The sequence below is a fragment of the Passer montanus genome, unplaced genomic scaffold (assembly GCF_014805655.1).
Source record: "Passer montanus isolate IOZ18808 unplaced genomic scaffold, ASM1480565v1 scaffold14, whole genome shotgun sequence".
In the NCBI taxonomy this organism is placed as follows: domain Eukaryota; kingdom Metazoa; phylum Chordata; class Aves; order Passeriformes; family Passeridae; genus Passer; species Passer montanus.
Genome location: NW_024360941.1, coordinates 11,490,692 through 11,513,484, shown reverse-complemented (window position 1 = coordinate 11,513,484; position 22,793 = coordinate 11,490,692). Strand labels below are relative to the sequence as shown.

The following is a 22,793-nucleotide window of genomic DNA, read 5'->3' as shown; positions in this document are numbered from 1 at the left end:
TTTGTGGTCAGCTAAAAGAGTTAATTTTAACTTTATTCCTAAGTTCCTTGACTGAAAAACATCACTCACTAATTTCCCTTATGACTTCATAATAGAATGAAGAGTTTTCAATGTCTCAGTATTCTATAATCAATACACTGCCCTTTCCATAAAAAAGAAACAATGGCACATTTAGAGACCAGAATATTCAATTCTGGTTTTGGTGTTACACAGAAAATATGCTGAAAATTAAAATAATAAAAAGCCGAAGTTATAAGTAGAAATTGAAAACAAGCATATTTGTTTTAGGCACATATTCCTAGGTTTATTACTAAAGACTGTGACTATGGCAAAAATAACATTTTTAACATCACAAATGAGGAATATTACTCCCATTTCCAAAAGAAATGCTTCCCCCAATGCTTTCTCCAAACATTCAAATCCCAACTTAATAAAAACAAATGGCATCCCTCATTTCTTCAAAATTGATATCCAAAGGTTTGCTGTTCTAACGGGATACAGGCACTTTGAAATCCCACAATTATGTATTCATATGCTAGAACTCAGCCCTTTTTTTGGCGGATGTGGGGAATATAATAAATACATTTATAATTCTAAAATTTCAAGCCCTTGCTTTTGAACCATGAAAACAGCATAATGGCAGATGTTAAAGGCCACTGGAGACATCACAAAACCACTATAAAGGTGAAATCTTATTCCCTAGGTATGTAATCTCCACAGTCATCTGCAATCATTTTCAGTAGCAACAAGATACTAATTTTTCAGTTATGTTTGCAGTCTTATTTACACAGTGAAGCTACAGGTGATTTCTTACAAAGAAAAGCATTTAAAGAGCAGCTCCAACAGCAGGTAATTTATGTTTCAATCCAAATTACAAAAATTGTACACTTCAAATAGCTTGAACACAGAAAATTCAATATATATCAGAGGAAAATTTTGCACAAGGTGCTTCCAAGAACAAGTAAACCGAACAGCACAACTTACACTGCACACAGTAAATGTTCATTCACACACAGCCAACTAATTCAAAGGCCCTAAGAACTTATGTCTGAAAGTGACTTTTCATCTCCAAAATTACTCAGAAAAAAGAAATAAAGAGTTATTTAACATTAATAATTGAAGCCGTATTGAATTTACCAGACTAGAAGGAACATTTTTTTAAAAAATATATTAGGAAGTTTTACTAAGAATGTCCCTCAGGCATTTTTTGCTTTTCTTCGTTTGACTGCTAGGTGGTAGTCTGATGCATTGAGATCTCTCAGAGAAACATTTATAAGGAAATGACATTAGCTTTCAGTTGAAACTGGAGATATATCTGGAATTTGTTACTTAACATAATTTAGTGTCACAACCATTCAGATGTGAGATCTTTCTTACCACAGATGATGATTCCTTAAAAAAAAGTCTCAATTTGTTTTGTATACCACTGCGGAAAATAGTTAAGTAAGTACTTTATAGCAGGTACTTAGCATAACAAGTTTTCTAATATGCATATGTAGAAGGTCTGGCATAACATTTACATCAGACATTCTCAACAGCCTGTATATATTTAGCAATATGACATGAGATGATCACCATCAGCAGTCTGAATTTGACATTTGGGAAGACATTAATAGCAACACTAGGAGCACGACAAAATTGGGCAACAATAATAGAAAAGTAAAATTATGCCGTTATAATTAGGTTTCCCAAAATGAGTCCATCTCTCAGTCATACCCTTCTGTCACTGCACCTACAAGCCCTTCATAAAGGAGTACTAAACTTGTTGACTGTTAAACATGCTACAATTAGGCAGTTAACAGCAACAAGACTAGAGTTTCCCATATTACTCAGCTTACTTTCCCTGGGTACTAAAACACTTGAGTACTGCAAAAAGGTCTTCAGCAAACACCTCAGGATGAGACGCGCTGACATGCATTTTCCCTCTGCGGATTCATGCCACAACGGTGTGCTTTAGGAGATTTAACTTCATAAAGTGCTGAACATTTAACATGGCACATTTAACATGGTTGAAACACAAAACAATTTCAGAATATGTAATAATGAAGGTTACGTGTCAAAACGAACCTCACAAGCCTGCACACTGCTGAGCACCTGTGAGGCCTGAGATTCACTCTTCACCACCATGTGGGGCCACAGCAGCGGCACTTGGGGAACAACAAAAACATGGAGTGCCCATGGAGGCTCTAGTGCTGTGCAAAGACACTTCCTACTGACAACAGGGAATATTCAGAGAGACAACCGGAATATTCAAAGCCTTTTGAGGGCACTCAGACTTAAGGTGGTTAAGAACACTGCCTGGGTGACCCCAAGTGCTGGCAGGAAAATTTAAGATTTTGCTGATGGGGAAAAGCCTTAGAGAAATGTTTGTCTGGCGAAGTTTTCCACCTTTTGTACAATATGGCCACTCTGAGCCTATGAAAGCTTCTGAACCCCCCAACTTTTTTTTTTTTCCTTTTAAATGTAGCTTGACAAACACCCAGTGATCTATTCCAGAGCTCCCATTTCAAGGAGACCGTGCATTCCGCTCAAAATGGAGGGTAATGTCTGCTGCTGCAAAGCTGCTAGGAGCCAGCAGTGAAACAACCTACAGCACAGTAAAATATTATGACAGGGGATTTGTGAGATTCTTCCTCAGATAACGTTAGGTTTGGTTACAAAAAATGGCACCAGAAGTTATCATGTAGAAATCTAAAGGGGCATTGGCATTTGCTAAATGCTTCATGCAGTGGATGTGGGAGCATTTCTGAAATGCTGCCTTGCCAGTAAGTCCCTGTATGCCAGCAAAAAGGTCTGGGAAGAGTTTGTGGATTTGGCAACCTTCACTCCATGAAATGGCAACCAGCAATTTTCATGCTCAGTGTTAGCCTGGAATGAAGCCTCAGAAATGAAAGCACACTTGTTTGATTCAATCTACTCTCAGCAAAGATTAAGTAAAAGGCAGGCTACTGTGAACCTGCAGTTTATCTGGATTATCAACTCTCTTTACAAATATCTCCTGTTTTACTAAGAGTTAACTTTTGCATACAAAGTTGCCTTTTTCATTGCACTGAAAGCAAGAGTTAGTATCTATGTTCTACTGAGAAACAGAGTGGATGATTCACGACAAACCAACAGTCAAGTAAAAACAAGTTAAACAATAAAAAAAGTATTAAAAAATACACTTCTTTCTCATTTCCGAATTCCTCCCCCCAGCTGAATCAAGTTACATTTTAAGTTCATTTTTTGACAGCACTTTATATTAAAATTGGGAAACAAAGAGTATTGTGGAGAATAAAAAAAAAAATATCTGCTGATAGTAATCTTAGCTTTATCACAAACAGCCATCTCACCATGCACTAAAACTGGTGTTTATCTCCTATTAAATTCTGCAAAACAGTTTATCATATTCTTTACACTTGATATGAATCTCAGCAAAGCTTATGAAAGCTTATATTGCACCAAAGATACTCTCTGTTTGCAGAAGAGAGATCCACAACAGGTAAATCAATGCCTTTCTTAATATTATTAATAATACATTCTCAAAACAAAACTTAGCTTGTATGCTGCCATATCACACTCACTTCTCCTTTACTGTCAGTGAAACGACAGTATTTTGAAGCTAAATAATACCTTAAGAGATTTGCTTCTTTGGGCATTGTCTGTTTCGGAACAAACTGGACTTGAAGATTCATGCACTTGCTCAAAACTCAAGCAAGTCTGAGACCCAGCACCAGCACCGGCTCCGTGCCCACAGGCCCTGTGCTGTCCCTACCCCCAGGGCTACAAGTGCACATCAAAGGTGACACTGATAACGTCAGGTCTTCTTGCAGCAATTTGCTGCCCAAAAAGGCTGTACAGCCTCACACCACACCTAACACTCTCACTCTTAACAAAACCACAGAACAAACCTGATCTCACAAGCCAAGTTTCTAATCAGCTAGCAAGAGCCTGCAGTAAAACAACTACAATAAAGAATGACTGTACGGAAATACTGTTTATGAGATAAACCTTATTTCAAAGCCATTGTAAGATTTGAGCCGATGCTCTCCACTATTAATCTCCTCTTTTAAGTATCCATTTGGTTGGCAAATAGCAAAGCTGCATTACCATAAATGAACACATCAGGAGCACATGTAATCCTTCTACCCAGCCTTTCCTCTCTGGCACACTACAGGATTACATGGGATCTCCTCCCAGAATTTTGGCATCTCTCCATCTTCTTTGCAAACTCATGCAAAATGAAGCATGAGGAGAAAGCTGGGATGACTCAAACCTTTTTGCTTACTAAAAAAAACTTTAAAAATCAGCAATTCTTGATTGCTCCACTGTCCAGTTTTGCCCATCATTCCCCTATTTTGTTCAAGAGATTACAAAATCACCATAGGACTGAAGCAACAGCAAAGAGACTCATACACTGAGAGCACAGCATTTTGTGTTTGGTTTTTTTTTTTTTTAAGATCAAGTTCAGGCCTTTAAATTCTTATTCTTTCAAAATACTTCCTCATCGTCACTAACTTGTGAGTAACCAGCAGTGGATACTGTATGACACACACATGGCACCTATCACTGCCGAAGTGATTGCAGACTGTCCTTACCCATAGGAGCATGTGCTACAGAGAAGTGACAAACATCCAGCTCTGTGAAAATCAAAGAGCTCAGCTCACTCTGCTCTGCAGACCAGCTATTAAAGGATCCATATTATTTAGAAATGCTTGCCTGCGTGCACCTTGTGCAGCTGTTTGAGAGGTGTTTTTAAGGAGTGAATAGTCTCTGAGAAAAGGAGGGCAATGAGACTGAGCAGCAGAGCTTTGGGGAGAGGACCATCCGCAGCCCAGATTATACTGCAGCCTGTTTGTCAGGCAGGACTATGCTCCTGTGCTGCCAGGGCAGAGTTGCAGCAAGACACTGACAGCAAACTCACAGGGTGTCTGGGATAGAATCCTTTCATTTTTCTGTGGAGAAAGCCACTACAACTGCTCAAGTTTACAGACTATTGTAGGGATTTTTTTCTTCAGAGCAATTGAACAAATGTGCACAGTAAGCACACTGAGGCTTGCATAAGAGCAGCCTCTTATGCCACTGGGTATCCTAAAAAGTAAGTAAGTGGCAAATACACTGCAAGTCAGCACTGAAATCTTCACTTTCACTGATACTGCAATCATCAATTAACATGTTTCAATAATATATCTGTGCCCTACATATATCCCAAGTGCAAGAAAGACACCTTAAAGAACAGGAGACTTAGGTGGAGCACAGAAAGAGATACATCTCTGCAGAAACTCAAGCCAGTCTGCCATCACCAATACTTCAGCTCAATGCTAAAAAAGATGCAAAATGGGATGCAGGTTTTTAAAAGATCACAGGTATTCGACATCAGTGCTACAATGGCTGAAGTAATAATCTAAAGCTGAGCTAGTCACAATGCCTGACACCAAAAAAAGGTCACCCCATCCTACCATCCACCTGCTACAGCAAGCCATTCCCACCTCCCCCTCTCCACCCACCCTTCATTACCCATGTATCTGCATGGGTAATTGATTTGACTTGCTAACCCAACATAAAATTACACTGTCTCCCCACCATCACCCTTCTCTACCACTCTGTTTCCTTCTGTATTAAGTTTTTCTGCAGCAGTGAACTGTTGGCTCAAGATTGGCTACAGTCTTAGACAATGACTCTACCCCAAGATTTAGGGTCACTGTGGCAGGAACAACTTTCCTCTTTTATCCTCTCCTGTTCCCGAGTACAATAATTGAAAATGCCGTTTATTACACTCATATTGAGAACTCCTCTGTAATGGAAAGGCTTTGAATCCTTGACAAAATCTTGTTCCACTTGCAAAAATTGTGCCCCTTCAAATGTGGTTAGTGATGAATTTGTCTGTTCTAGTGCCAGACCCTGTAGCTTGCTTTTTCTACACTGCCAGTGTAAGTGGGGTCTTTGCTTAAATTTGACATATGCAGAAACCTTAATTCCTACCTAATGTTACCAACTTGCAGGACAGGGTAACATGACAGTGCCTGGTAAGTCTAAAGCCTTGAGTGGCCCAGATGCCTGCAGAGCAACTAGAAGCAGAGGATGGCAAGCTAGAAAAGCAGTTACAAGGGAGTAAATAGCCACCTAGAAACTAAAAGAAAGCCACCTTAAAACAATATCCTCAAAGATACTGAAGTATGAGGTGTTTGTTCAGATCGATGCAGCACTGCAGTTATTCAGGGAACAAGCGAAGTTCAGTTGGTTATCTTCATGTTAAAGCACATCATCAACCTTCATTTGGAAACAAGCCCCATTATTTTATTTTATGCAAGTCAGTCTATTGTTCTAAGTCAGGTTTTGAAGCAAAAAGGGAAGTAATAACAGAGTAGTTCTAGAACTGGGATACCAGAATTGTAACTGCTCACATACATGTCAATCATGATTACTGCTCTTCACAGATGCAGATGTTTTGAAGCAAAAAGGGAAGTAATAACAGAGTAGTTCTAGAACTGGGATACCAGAATTGTAACTGCTCAGATACATGTCAATCATTTATGATTACTGCTCTTCACAGATGCAGACTTTCTGCAAGAAATCCTTTCTTTTGTTTGAGGAAGGCAAAGCTAGCCAGTTGCAATGCTAACATGTAGTTCTCATAATTAGTCACAACGTCCACAGTATCTCTTCAGATATTGTCACGGGCAATTCGAAAGCATTTTGAAGTCAAAAAGTATTACTAATTGAAATATTGCAAGGTTTATAGCTTTCCTGTAAGAATGAAAATTTAATCTTAGAATAAGTTACTTAGTCATTATCTGAAATTTGAAAAGGATTCGATCCATCTTCTCACACCAACTTGAAAGGCAAAGAATAAAAATGTAAGTTCCAGTGTGAAGTGCCAAGGTCCTGGCTCCCTAAGATAGCAAGTAAGCTACCTTTCATTTCCTAAATGGATGCTTTCCAACCTTGCTGTCCACACCAATACTGACTCTGGATTGGGAAAGGCCAGGTCTGAGCATAAGAGCAGAAATGGTAAAAGGAGATGCACCAAACATCTCATCAGCAGCTGTAGCAGATAAAGTAGTGAGAAACGTCTTTAAAGTTAATCCTGCAACCAGTCCTGCCCTTGCTGAAGCCAGTATGACCTACTCTCACATGACAGCCCAAACGTGGCTTGTTCTCTCTGTCTGCTGACATGCACTGCACCCAAGCCAGGGTCTATGTGAATTTCTGTAGTCCCATAAATTAGTCTGTTTTCTAGAAGAGCATTGAACTGAAATGCAGTTTGAGGGGGTTTTCTGAAAATTATTTGAGCTTGATCCTCAAGTTTTCACTGAGATTGAACCAAATTAACAAAACCAGTTATTATCAGCTAGGAAAGAAAGAACTGGACAGGCAGGCTACAGGAGAGGAGACACTGATGTGAACATCTCCCTAAAACTCAAGGTGCCCCACATCTTTCTCCCTTTAAACCAGTATAGGTTGCTTCAAAAATATGTCTAGTTAAAAATGTTTCTAGATATTTTTTTAAAGTGTATATTTCTGGTCTAAACCAGAACTAAGTGGTTCAGTGCAGTCACAGATAAGCCAAAGCCAAAAGCTCTGCTAGCTCCAGTGAGAGGGTAAAAAAGCACCAAAAAGGAGCCCAAGTCTGCAGCGAGGAACAAAAGAACACAGCTTACCAAACAAACAAAAAAGTCCATGGGAAAACAAATAAGGAATTATCAAATCAGAGCAGATATGAACAAGAAGGGATAGGAAAATTAGGAAGATTTCAGAACAAGGTATGTAGGAAAAAGCACCCTACCATGAGGCCATTTCAAGGGAGTTTCCAGCATGAAGGATGCTGGGCTGCACCTCTCCTCTTGAGGGGTCATCCCTCCACACTGGTAAGAACGGATAGCATGGCTAACAAAATGCAGTCAGGGAGTAAAGCACAGCTCAGAAATACACAATCAGCTGCCCTTCAGTGAAAAGTCATCCTGCCCAGTAAGACATCAGTAAGGAGAGACTAGAAAAGGAAATGATACCCCAGAGGTGGGGAAAAGTGGTATAAGGTGTTTGCTCTTCCTGCTGTGTGGTATCTGGAAGCTACTTGGTTCAATATGAAGAAAATACAGAAGTTATTTTGATATTTGCTATACAGATGGTGTTTTTGTATTAAATTAATGAATGCATAGCACATTATCAGATTCAATGTAAGCCACATGCAGGGAAGAGGTTTTAACTTCCAGATATATTGCTATTTTCTTCTCATTTTAAACATGTTGTAACAATTTTCACACAAATACAGGCCAGCCCACCGTTCTACAAATAATTATACAATCTCCAAATCAGCACCTTGTTCCAGCTATTTGGATTTGTCTTGCTTTTGATTTGTTTAGGGTTTTCTTTTTTTTTTTGAAACAATTATTTTAAAAAATCAAACACAGACAAATCTTGTCAGAAAATGTTTTCATAATAGAGGCGACTAATGCCAACATCAAACATATCTGAAACAGAGTCTTTCAGCAACACCTCTCTCAGCTATGCCAGCCACCCCAAGAAACAGCATGCCCAACACAAAGCAGCAACACAAGTGTTCATGGATCACCATTAGATCAATTTTTTTAACCCAGATACTGCATCCTTATTAAAGCACAGCAATACAAACTTCAGCTTTCTCATCCTCCATGAGCTACAACCCTCCACCTTACCCCAGGTAACCAGAGTTAAACCAGGATTTAACTCAGAGGAGGCTGAAAAGCTCAGGGACAAAACTTAGTTTGAACTGCCAATATAGTGGAGATAAGACTTTCAGGGCTGTGTATAAGTGGGACTGTACATGCAGGAGAAAATGTAACATGCTCAGCTGCTCTCTGCAAGCACCTGTTTCAAGTCACTGGAGCACCCCTATAGCAAACCCAACACATGTAAGGAGCATAGGGTAATACCTCTTTGGTTTGACAATGTTTCTGCATGTGAACACTGCCAGTATTTTCAGTGCAGCCCTGTTTCAAGTCACTGGAGCACCCCTATAGCAAACCCAGCACATGTAAGGAGCATAGGGTAATACCTCTTTGGTTTGACAATGTCTCTGCATGTGGCTGTCAGTATTTTCTTAGTGCAGACAATTAGGTTTTTTCTTCATTAAAAATGCCACTGTGGAGTTCCCAGGGAAAATAATGTGAAACAGCTGACAACATATTTACGCCTAAGAGAGTATTATTTGTTATAAAAGCTGTAAGAAATTGATAAACATGCATATGATGGTAGACCAGTTTTCATAACAGAAATGGAGAAAAAAACCCTAATGACACTTTTAAACAAACATTTATGCCAGTAAATGTTCTACCACAGATATAACTGTATCAGCAGCAGAACTCAGTTAAAACAACAGAAGCCAAAATAATTTCCCTGAAATAACAGATGCTTCTACCACTATGAACAGGGTGCAGGGCTTGCCAATACACCTACACCACTCCTGCAAATATTTTGGAAAAAGTAAGCCTATAACTTGTGCTCCTGTCACAGCCTTGGTCTACCACAAGTGAGAGCAAGCAGCTTATGGGTTTTTTCATTGTATTCTTAACATGTTTTCTGCAATAGTTCTAATCTTGTAACTTCTTACAAGAAATCATCCACCTTTTTCATTAGGAAAATCTATTTGCAGTAGTCAGTGAGGAGGTTGAAAAGGTGCCAGAGTTTTAGCATGTTCTTCACATTTATAAATTTATAATCTAAATTCTGTTATTCCACATAGTATCAAATACATAATTTTGCAGTATTGATGCAAATTCACACAGGCTACTAAACCACAGATTCCTCAACAACTTTAAGATTGTTTTATGATATATTCAAGAATCCAAGAAGAAAAATATTGTCTACTCAAAATATTCATTTGACTAGTGTGACTTTCTGATTAGCTGATTTTTTTGTACCTATTCATGTAAAAATTTTGGCATTACACAAAGCCTTTTAGAAATGACAAAGGAAAAACATTTCTCTGGTCCTTGGAGACCTACATTTAAATTCTGTTCATCACTAATGAACATAAATTTATTACCCATTTTCCATTCCTATTATTAGAGATTGTTTATTTTACTGGCTACAGATGTGAGTTTTAACACCTTAACATGTAAGATATAAGTTTTAACATCAGTCACAGTCAAGTAGGAAAGATACTATTCAAATGACATTTAAATTTTTGTAGGAAATACAGGAGGTATGTTCCCTATCAAGCATATCCCATTATACTTGTATTTGTAAGTCTCTTGGGATTAAACTGTTCAACATCGTCTGAGGGATAGCAAGACTACTGTTTTCAATGTATTTATTATCATAAATATTGTACCTATTTATGATTTGAAATGTAATTTATTGCTATCCAATAAAATTAGCTTGCAGTCAGTTGCCTAAGAGTTTTGATAGTATGTTATTATTCACACATTACAATGCAAGTAACAACTTGAAACACCCTTTTCCCTCACGTGAATGAAGGAATTTAGGAGTTTAAAATACTCCCATTACCTGGTTTCCTGCAAACCTGCTTTCCAAATCCTTTCTTGAAGAGTGTTTCATGACATCAAAAAAAACCCACAACCCCACATTTGTGTGCTTGTAATCAGTTACAAAGTGTGGAAGCCAAAAGAGGACGGCTCTGAAGAGCACTAACAAGTCTCTCAGTAAATGGCTTTTTCTTTGTCAAGGCTTTCATAGAATGAAAACAGTTCCCAAATGCTGGCCATCTGAAAGGTAGCTGCATTTAACATCAACATAGCACCCAAAATAAATAAAGAAACATTTTGTTACCTTAGAATTTTAAGAGTTGCCAACCTGAGAATGGCCAAGAAAGGTGTTACACATTTGACACACACTCTACTCAAGTAGACAGCACTTCAAACTTTACATATGCTTGTAATAAAGATATAAAAAATAAAAACCCTGATTGCTAGTTTCAAATGCACTACCTCTTTAAAGACTGATTTGCTCTTGTGGGCATGTAAAGACCTGCTAGTGCTACAGCTGCCACATAGCAGGGAATTTGTCTACAAAAGCAATGTGTCTAGTCGTAATCTCCTTCTGAAACATGAAGGTGCTGATTTCTGATTTTATTGCATTTATTATATTAAGTTATTATAGCATTCCTGTGCTGCATCTGTCATTTCTACTATGCACTCTGTTCTCAGGCATTCATAACTTAGTGGTTTTAATTCATAGCTGTCTGAAATTTGGTGCATTAGTCAGCTTGCATACAAATTTCCCCTGAAGAAGTGGGGGAAATTAAAAGCTTTGTATTTCTTCCTTGTGAGTCCAAGATATTTTACAGATATGTATGTTAGTTATAGTTTGTTAGTTAGAAGGGTTTTTTATGAGTTATAGCAAAGGATAAACCCACCTCAAACAAGATGTTTTTACCAAGCAGAAAGATAACACAGGGAAACAAGACCGCCGATGTTGCAAGTAGAAAAAAGCCTCAGAATTTTCTACTGCAAGAAAACTGAAAAACAACTTCTAGCTTAAACTGTAAAGTACCAACTGTTAGTGACAGCAGAATAGTAACATGAATATGGTAATTATAGTAGTTATGATAGGTTATAGGTAAAAGCTAAGGTACAGGTTGGTTCTTCTGTATTAGGATGCTCAGCAAAGAAAAGTATATAATGCATTGTTGCCAAAATTAAAGGGTCTTCAGGCTTGTCTGCAGCTGGAGCTGATAACTGTAGGCACAGGCCCTGTCGCCCATGACCCTGGACTGCTGAAAGGTCCTGGATATAATAAACTGCATTTTGAAGAGCAGCCTGGAGTCCCATATCTCTCATTCAGGCTCTTACTCACTGCATATATTATGAACACTAAAAATGATAAAATTTTCTATACATTTTATTCCAGATTAATCTTATGTTCTTCTTCAACAAGGTTATACTGTTTCCCTGCACTGGCACATCAATTTATGCTGTATATAAAGGAAAGAAGCAAGTTTGACCATGTGGAAGAGCACAGCAACCTAATAAAATCTGCTTTACTCACTATGCCACAGATACTTGCCAAACTCAGGTGTTTTAGAGAAAAGTATACAATATTATGGTTAATTTGTGTATCTATATATAATACGCTACTGCTACATTTTCCCAAATGACCAGAGCAGTAAAATAACCCTTCTTCCACTAAGCCCATGAAACTTTTACCATAGAAGTCTCTTTTGAAAACACCAGCCTGTCCAGACAGAAGGCACATTAACTGTGCAAGTGCACACACATCTGCCTCAATGGAAGACCTTGGGTCACCTCAAAGCATGACACTGTCACAGTAACAGTGAATTACCTATTACCTGTTTGTCTGTGAGAAGTAAACAAATACTTTCTTTCTGCTTCATTTTAATGCTACTGAGGTGGAGAAGAGCTCTCCAGAATTATGATAGGCAAAGGTAAAAGGTCTGTCTGTAGAATTCAAATCAGCATTTGAGTAAAAGGGAGAGCCACAGACTAAGGATTAACAGATTAGCAGGCAGAGTCCACTACTTTAAAAAAAACCTGTCTTCTATGCATCAGTGCTAATAACTTTCTTTAAAAAAACAACAGTGGCTTTTTAAAAAGGAGATGTACTTCCATCCAAAGCAAAAGCTAGCTAGGCAATTCCTCTGCCACAGAAAGACATTTAGTGTGAGTTACAATTGACTTACAACAGATATGAGTGCATTTCTTCAGGTTCTTCATATGGGTAGGCAAAATGGACTACTTATACACCTTTCAACCAACTTAAAATTTTATTTTAGCAATAGGAATATCATGATACAAAGATTTACTATTCTCAGAATGTTGAGTGCATACAAGAACAACTTACTTCTGTGAACTAAAAAAACATATTGCATACATCTACATCCAGCAGAAAACACATCAAAACACATCTAATTACTTAGTTATCTCACTTTGAGTATGACCACTAACATGAGTTACAGTATTTTTACTTCTCTCAAAAAATATGGAAATGTACATGAAAATGAGGCAAAACTGAACATTTTTCAAGCTGATTTCACTGATAAAGGAGCAACAAATCTGGCAAGAACAGGTACATGCAAGGCAGTTATGCATGCAGCCTCTCAACTCAGCTGAGTGCTGAATGGGAACTGACATTTCATATTCTTGTGTGGTTTTCTCTCATTTTTTTAAAAGCAATTAAAAAAAACCAAACCTCATTATCCTAAATTCAGAGCTATATGACAAAAAAGCCTGGAAGCAAAAGCATAATTTAAAAGTTCTTAGCACAGGAAGTAAATCTGTGGAATAAAGAATTATTAAAATGGAGATAACTACTATCTCTTTAGAAGAGAGATTTGTCAGGATCATTTTTCAAAGGGTTCCTACCTGCCCTGGCCTGACAGGCCCATACAGAAATCACCAGAGAAAAAAAACCAAAGAAATCCAGACCTAACTAGAATGTGAAAAAATATTCTGAGACAAATATACTGGGTGAATTTGCTGTTAAGTTGTGATGTTATGCTCAAAGTGGTTTCTGTCAAATACCAATTTGTTTATAGAGACACAGGTGTCCTTTGTTTTACCCTTCCCCTCTCTTCTCTACCATGAGCCTCAGGCTCAATGCTTATATCTACACTAACTCAACAGGCAGTTTAGTGCAAGCTTGAGGGTAAACACTGGCAAAAAATCATCAATAATTGGGAACTGATAGTATTGTTCCTGCCTTAGTTTTTGGCTAACAACCAGTGGTCTCTCAGATAACACCCACACAGTTCAAGGAAGGGTATGAACCACAGACTGCTCACAGGAGGTTGAATGAATTGAGGTCTCCTGGTGAAGCACTTGCGCACATCAGTGATACTTGAGCTGTAACAGGAAATGGACCTTGGCTTGTTCCCTTTGCTACTGTACACAAAGACTACACATCTATCTCTCCTCTACAATCTATTTTTTCTCTCCACAGCAAAAAAGAAAGGGACTTGTCTGGTTTCTTCCTTCGCTTTCATTGCCCTCTTCCACCATGTTGCAAAATTTGGGAAACCCAAGAAAGGAGGGAATATGTCACAGCAACAGGTGCTAGCATGTAGCACACCACTCTGAGCTGCAGGCAGCTCTCAGCAGGCAAGCAGAACTGATACTTTCCAATACTTCTCGAGTATTACTGCTTTGCTGGATTTACCATCATCCATGGCCTGCTCCATTTCAATGCTCAGGCAGGATGTTAAAGAGGTGCTGTGTTATAGCCACGAACACACAAGTGGAACATCAGCCAGCTGAATGTAGGGGACTCCTTCTCTTGGCTAAAATTCAAACTATACACATGCATGCATATGCTGTTCCAGACTAACACAGCTCAGTCTACAAATGATGTTTATAAAGGTTACAATTTCTATACAGACTATAGCAAATAAACCTACTTTCATGAAGCGATGGTAATTCAGTTTGCTATAGGACTCAGTACATTTCTGTATTTCTTAGTAAAGATCCCCATGTACTCCACTGCATACTGACCACATTTGGCTTAAGAGCACATGGAAACTACACACATAAACTACACCTAAAAAAAGACAGGGAAAAAATAATCAAATAACTGATTCTAGCAGAAACTCTTCTGTACACTGGAAAGTGAAACCCAAAACTCAAAATGAACAATTTGTTACCTGTTTTTTTATGAGGTACAGTTCCATTACGGGAAACAAAAACAAACAAAATACAAACAGAATGAAGAATGTTCAGCTCTGCCTGGTGTCACCAAAATCACGGCAAGCAAAACCAATTGCCTCAAAGGCAAAAACAGAACTTTGTCTGATGTAGGCTTTATTTTTATTTTTCACCTCAAGTAACTGGTTCTGCTGCGATGGCTCTGATCAGCAGTAAATTAGGATTAGGTGCAAAGGACTAGAATGAGGGGGTAATGTACAAGCTGGAGGGCAGAAATAAGAAAAGAGAATTGATAAATAATACACAGGTCTCTTGTGTGAAAAGCCGGCAGAACTGCTGAGGAATAACTCCAAATACTATCCAAATGCCACTGACAGGAAAATCATCAGGGGAGAAGGGTTTACATCCACAGAGGAGCCCACTGACTGAAAAGTCTGTTTAAGATTCCTTGACCTCAGGGGAAAAGTAGGGTGGTAAACACTGGGTTCTCATACAAATGAGGAGTAGCAGGGTTTGCAGAATAAGACTGTCTGAAATGCTCTGAAGATACCCATTCAGTGTTACGAACCTTTCTGTACTGCCTGGAGAAAGGACAGCTGCTGAAAAGAAACTCTCCTGGCAATAAAATATGTGCTCAGCTTCATAAACCAAAATCGTCAAGGAGGGGCAAAAGAAAAGGCAGAAAGGGTAGGAAAAGTTCTTTGAGGTACCTCAGTACTTCCAGTCTACAGAAAAGGCTTCAATACTGTCAGTACTTTCAGCATACTTGCCAAGGCACAGTGAGACCTTCAGCCCAAGATGCATCACCTTACTGCTTGTCTCCTGCTTGGTAGGAGAGATCCTAAGATTCAGCATCATTACAAGACAATGGATAGGCCTAGCTGTGTGGCAACCTTCTTGAAGTCATCTGATAAAAAAGACAGTTTGACAGAATTACATTTTCAAACTCTGACTCTATGTGTCTGCCTTCAAAAGGCTTGTCTTCTGGCTGGGCATATGGAAACACACACACATACATTCTGCTTGCTTCTGGCTGGGCATATGGAAACACACACATTCTGCTTTATTGCAGAACATGATTGACAAGTACAAGGAGAGAGCTGGGGAGGAAGCAAGAATAATTAAACAGAAAGAAAAATGTAAGAAAATTCTTTAGACTACAGAGGCAAAGGGCACTTTATCATATAGGCAACTAGATCAACAGGCAAGTCTGTGAGGAACTAGGGGAACTTGGCATGAGTGAAAGGGGAGATTCTCTCTCCATCTGGACCATGCTGCCTCCTGCTGAGAACACACTCTGACTCTACAAGCCTGTACTAAAAACCACACCAAAACACTGCTGCCAACTGGCAACTTGAAAATCTTAACTGCCCCAAGGAACCTGTCTCAGAGAAATACTGCAAACCCAAGGGTAATGTATAAAACTGGAGAGGCAACAGCTATGAGATGCCTTCCAGCTCCAAAGACAAAAATGATAATGGCAAGAAGAATCCTGCTCTCTTCTTAGGAGATCACCTATGTGTTGAAGAAAATGAGCTCACAGGTTGCAAAGTGGAAGTTAAAATCATTTACCTTCAAAATGGCAACATATAATCAAAGCTTAGGAACAAAAGGTGCAACAGCCACTCAACAAACTACCACAAAACAAGTAATATCTGTATTTCAAAAAATGGAACTTCTATGAACTGTGCTGAGATATTTTCCATAGCCTCCAGGATGTTGCCATTATAAAATGTGCCATGAAACGCAGCTCATTTTTTTTGGTCCTTAATTCATCTTACTGCATCTAGATAAATCATCCCAGTCCACAAGGTCTTTAAAAATCTTTCAGGTGGTTCTTCCATGTGACTATGCTGCATTGGTTTTTTTTTTTCCTTTCTTCTCATCTTTTCTTATAAAATCATTCCCTCTAGTCTCCAATAATTTTTAATGCTCTGCTGTAAGTCTCAGTCAATTAACCTGTACCTTCAGGTGGTCAAATTTGGATTCAGTTTTCTTGTTATTGTCTTTCCTTGTATTTTGCGCATTTGTTTTAAATTCCCTTAACAATTATGTCAATCCCTAGACAGGGAGCACTATAAAAAAAAAATCACAAAGTTCTTTTCAAGGCCAAAAATTGAAAATTACCCTGTTTATTTGATATTAATGTAGTTTTACACAAATGAAAGAAATCTTTCTTGAATGAGAAAAGACAAGTAAAAAGGAAAGAGAAAGATGGACAGTTGAGATTGTTTTGATTAAATACTTATATTAACATGCAGCAGCTAGAACTATACTTTTATAAGCTTTTAAGACATCAATACTGACTACCATTACAAAACACAAGTGAGATACTGAGATAGAAATTTAACCATTAATTATATATTTTCTAAACTAGTAGTTTCCCGCTTAGCCACAGGCCTCCCAGGGTTTGAGTATATTTATAAAAACTTAAATACACACACATTCAAACAAATAATGTCCCTGCTGCTAAGGTTGGAAGTTGGCTTGTTTGTCCTCATAGTAACTTAAAAAACAGTCTACAAAGCAGGAGAGTAATGAATAAAAAACAGTGATTATTAATGAAATCCTTAAAGGCAGGTTTATAATAATTAACATAAAGGTCACCTTAATAGTCAATTTAGAGATATTTCTAGATCTCCCAAGCTAAAAGATAAACTCTTCAGTAGTAAAATTTGCCATAAATAGAAAGTTCATTTCATTGTTCAGCCTCTAATTCGTTACCTGTAATTAAGAAAAAATCAGATTTCAAAGCAACAAGAGAAGACTGTGATAAAGCTATTTGAAGTACACTCTGGCAGGGATAAAGCCAGCAGAGAGGTGGCTGTCATAAAATAGCCAAATGGCTTTTTCCACCTCCATCAAGGTCACTTTACTGATGATGTGCTCAATAAGATGATAATGCATTTAACCACTTTCCTTGCATCTGACTTCGACCTTACTGCAAATCCAAATGGCCTTGTTTAACTACCCTGGCCTTTCAACATTTCCCTGAACAAAGATAATTAAGGAGATATACTGCCCCCTACTATCACAGGAATTGAAAGACAAATAAACTTTTAAGAGCACAGCCAGGTGTCTACCGCATTAATGTACAATGTTTAAGCAGGGGGTAAAATGAAATAATGGTTAAATAATTATAAAAGGTTAACAAAGTTAACTTTGCTACGTAAGGCAATTCTGTTCTATTTAAAAGAAAGAACATAAGAGGCTTTCCAGGCTACTTTTTACAACTCCCTGGACAACAGTCTTTTCTTTAATGCAGTTTCTGACTTAAGAGGAAAAATGTTCTGCAAAAATTAACAACTCTGAAATTCCTCCAGATTTGAAACTGGTTATATTTCATACAAGGATACAATAATGTTTTATGAAAAAGCAGGTCTATATGATTAAACCAGAAGCTGGTCTAAAAAACCAATGCCATTCATTTTTTTCCCCTCTGTGTGTGGTCAGCAACTATACTAGAGGTGCAAATTAAAGCAGTTTAAAAATTAGCTTGGCAATTATGACAATTTGAAATCTTAAGGCAGTGCTTTTTTATGATTTTTATTAGGGAAAACATATTAGGGAAATAGGGAAAACAACTAAATAATATTCTATAATAGCAGTTGCCTTTTTTTTTAAAATTTTGATTAATATATACTCTTATATGCCAAACAGCTCTCCAGGACACTAATTCTTCTTGATACCAAGAAGAAAAAAAGCCCCATATCAATAGATCTTGGACTAATAACAACTGAAACAGAATAAAAAGAATAAAAAAGCTGGTACAGCAGCTGGATATTAGTTATACAGAGATGCAAGAGATCTTATTTTATATTAATTTTTTCTTCTAAATCTGTTTTTCTTTTAATCATCTTAGAAACATTGCTGTATAGGTCTGAATCTCCTTCAAAAGCAAGAAAGTGGCAAAACAGCAAGTTGTATCAGAAAGATAAAAATACATAACTCACAGCTGATGTGATACCAGATATGTTAACTTACTGCTACTGCCAAAATTGCTGTTCCTTTGCCACAGAAAATTAAGTATGCAGAAACCCTGTCACATGTCTTTAATCAGTTTGATCAAAATGCAGTTCTTCAGAAATTACAGAAATCCACCTCTGCCATTTTGTCAGGCCACCATTACTTAGAGTTTTAAATGTAGTTTGTGCAAATTTCAACATGTTCATATATTTGGCTTAATCTTTTGCTCTAACACTTCTTAATGCAGACTCAACTCCTGAATTCTGAATACACCACGAACTAAACCTCCTGTAAAGGTACTTTCATGTAGTAAATACAAAAATCAGTGATTACAGTATCAAAACCATGAAGTTTGCAGTGATTCATACACTAAAACTATGCAAAGTCCTTTCTGCTGTAAATAACAAGCTGTTCACTCTGAGCTAGAATGATTTACTGTTTCCAGATATGAGAAGTCTACCTTTTCCTTGCATCTAAAAGACTTGCTTCAAAAACAATCTACTTTAGAGCAATTTACACAAAACAATTATTTCGTTTCAAGTTTGGGTAAAGGGTGGCCTTGGTCAATTTCAAAAGAAGACTACACACCTTGCTGTTACCTTGAGTGAGTACTCAAGTCTTCATGTATAATTGCACTTCGAATTCCACAATCATAGACAAAGAAGATGAATGACTATCTTCTAATTGAGCGTATTTCAGCCACTTAACTATTTTGTTCAGAATTTTTCATGTGAGTGACACTTCCTAAAGGAACACAAGAGCTGTTTTTTCCACTTGTCCCTAACATTTAAAAAGGTTAACTTAACTGGAAAACTATGTAAACATTTTTTTAGTACAGTTGCTTTATTCCATCCTGATCTCTTGCTTTGTATAAAAATCTTCAAACCTACAAGATATATACATCTTCAAACCATTAGTGAGGTCACCAGCTCACAGTATCATACTCCATACATTACTGAACATACAAAAGCCCTCTTGCTATTCTGAAATGCATAAATCTGTGTCTACCTCTGGAAAAAGTCCTTCAAACCCACACAGCGTAGCCTATGACGTATTTAGAATGAATATAACCAACAGTAAGATCTTTGAACACATGCAGAAAGGAAGCTAATGTTTTTTCTTATTTTGGACAATAATACAGTGAAGTCCTATTTTCTCATATCATCACTCCATGTTGAACAAAGCACACATATTAAGACCTTTTACATTTCCTTGTTTAGTTCAACAAGTGAATTGGGAAGCAATACAAGTTACAGGAAGAGAAGTTACGAAGTCTGATCTCACAATTGCCTATCAGACCATTCTGGTAATTTGAAAAGTCATGCTAAATCTTCACAGATGCATTCCCAAACTGAAAGAATACAGCTCAAGCTCAATTCCCTAAGTGGGGTCCATTTGCAGCATATACTGAAATTTACAGGTATTTCTATATCTCTCAAGCCAAAGGATAAACTCTTCAGTACTAAAATTTGCCATTATTATAAAAGATAATTTCAATGTTCAACCTCTGCCTTGCTATCTGTAATTTTAAACAAATCAGACTTCAAAGCTGATAGGTGTATGGCAGCATTCTTCTTGTGGACCTGCAGAATCAACACACATCTGACATGACATTTTATAATTTTTTTTCCTGCATCAATTATCAATTTTTCCTAGACAGCTACCAGTCAGGCTGCATTTCTTCAACTGGAAAAAAATATACCCTATGCTGCATGGAACATGCAACTTCTTGTATCAGAAAGGTTAGAAAGCAAAAATGAGAAAACAAAGCCATCTAAACATAAAATGTTTTTTTTTAAAGGTCCTATTGCTGTAGGTTTCTTGCTAAATTGTAACATGTCCTTTTATAACTCCTTGAAAGGAAAAGTACCCTTATACTGTGAAATATGAGGCCACTTTCCACACAGGATTGCAGAACGATTAATAAAAAAATTTTGTAACATCTCATTTGTAGCTACTGAGCTGCTTGACAGTTTTGAACCCCAATCTGATGGATGAAAAAAAGGTAAGCTAGTTTTTTTCTGTTCTTGTTTGAGCACTTTCCTGGGTTTTACACAAATATTTCCACCAGAACTTACTGAGAATGTATGAAAAGATTTACCTTCTGAACGAAGGGAAAGTGCACTCCACCAGCTGTGTGCACACCATCTAGAAGTTCATGAGAATAAACCCAGCCTATTTAGTGCCATTATACAAATTACAAATTCTTATCTTAATGATAGGTGATACTTAACATCAGGCAATTAGAGTCTTGTGTCTATTAAGAAATTAATACACTTTCCAACGCACAGGGGACTCTTGCCATCCTCAGTAACTTTTCTACACATTTTCAGTGAATTTACTCTGTGGATTAGAGATCTTAGGGGAGAGAAGGTACTTCCCTTCCCCTGCCTCCATTGTTCTCTACCTTCAAAGCTTCTAACAAACAGCTCCAGAGCAGCTCAGTCTTTGTCTGGGAGTTTGGTAGTTCACATCCTAAGTTTCTTTTCCCATTGCTAGAATATTAGAAAAGCAAGGTTTTTGAAAGCTTTCCACAGGATCAGCCAGAAAATGGATACCAAGTTAACAAAGGACAGCTATCACCACAAAGTGTCAGGTTTGTTTACTGGAGTAGATCAGAATTTCCCCAAATCTTCAAAGTTCAGACTGTTTTGTTTAATAAACGGTTAAAAACTGGCAAGCGGGCTAAGTAAGGTGAACATAAGCAAAGATAGTTTAAAATAAAAAAAATCCACAGACAGATGGGGAGTTCAAATTCTTATTCTGTGGATGAACAGGAAAACTAAAACACAGTGTGCACAAAAACTGCAATGGTATGTTCATGCACTGGAATACAGACATTATTATTTTAAGTAAATTTTATTTCTGACATACCTTTCTCAGTTTTTTTTCCTCAATCCTTCCTTAAAGTCTACTCTAGCAATTAACATAGGTCTCCGGATGGCTCACTGAAATATTTAAAGCTGAAGAACAAAAGGTTTATTTTAAAAATGAAAACCTTGGCTTGTACAACTCCAGACATGAATCTGCTTTCAATTACTGAAAGTATTTCCACTTCAGTGAAAAAGGATCAAATCTTCAACTACACCATCTTTAGGCAATGAATTTGATTATATTAAGGTTTAAGAATACAGAATGACTTTGTGACACAGCTGTATATTCCATGCGTATCGTGTATTAGGTATACAAAAAAGAAGGAGCTGGCACTTTAAACGAGAAGCAGACAGAAATGTGTCTGCTCACAGCAGCAATGTACTTCCATACCAAAGCTCTGCTTTAGGGCTGGTTTGTTTTTTTTTCAGGTGCCCACATAAATGTCAAAGATTACACTAAGCTTTAAATGAAGGATTTTACAATCCTTTAGAAATGAATCTGGGCTGATTCTTGCCCCCATACTTTTATTTGCATAATTTGCACTGCTGTAAAGTTACATTTTTCTTTCTAGACTTTTGAGCGAGCACAACCTCTCCCACACCCCCCAGAGCAGCAGGTATCGCATCCCCTAGGAAGCACGATAATCAGAGCACTTTATACTTTTCCCATCATGCGAGCATAACAGAGTCGGGCGAGGGAGCTCGAAGGCTTCGCTCCGCAGCGAGATGCGATACCTCAAATGCAAATTATGCAAAAACTTCTCATTTCTTACATCTCCGATTTCGCGAATCTCTCCTACCGCATCCCAGCCAGACACCGGGTCGGGCTCTTTCAGCAGCACGGCCAGACACAGGAGGCGAGCGGCTCCCTCGCGGCTCGGCCACGCTCGGCTGGCGGGGCGGGCAGTGCGGGCCGCCCGCGGCTCCTCGCAGCGCTGCCCGAGCCGCGCAATGAGGCGGCGGCGCCCCGCGCCCGGCCCCACACAGCCCACGGCGGCGGCGGCCCCGCGCCCTCTCGGCCCTCCCGGCCGCGGCTCCGCGAAACCCTTTCGGCGGCGGCTTCGAGGAGCGGCCGCGAGCGCGTACGGCCCGGAGCCCCGGGGAATGGCAGAAGGAGCCTTCCCGGAGAGCGCGGAGCCGCTGCCGCGGCGCTGTTCGTACGGCTCACGGGCGGCGCGGGGCCGCGGGCAGCCACCGCGAAGCGGGGATTTCCCGAGACGCGACATAAACTCCATGCCGCGCTAGGTAGTTGGGATATTAGCGTGAAGTACCTGCCTGCTCCCTGCCGTGCGAGCCGCCGCCGCCGGGAGGCAGGGGGAGCGCGGCTCCGCTCGGCGCTGGCGGAGGGCGGGCGCGCTGTGCCCGCGGAGCAGACGGA

General features: G+C 38.6%; 1 protein-coding gene across 14 annotated transcripts in view; it reads right to left on the bottom strand.

Annotated features, from left to right (window-relative positions):
* The window catches only part of TENM3 (teneurin transmembrane protein 3), a 407,967-nt gene that overhangs the window by 213,569 nt on the left and 171,605 nt on the right, over window positions 1-22,793 (bottom strand). Inside the window, exon 1 of one of the 14 annotated variants that reach the window (XM_039700063.1) lies at window positions 22,216-22,348. The exons of 12 other annotated variants lie outside the window; for them this stretch is intronic. The gene's annotated coding sequence lies outside the window, so the exon portion shown is untranslated. Of the gene's footprint in view, window positions 1-21,416; window positions 21,491-22,215; window positions 22,349-22,793 lie in introns of those variants that run through there. One more of the 14 variants, XM_039700060.1, reaches the window with a different exon arrangement.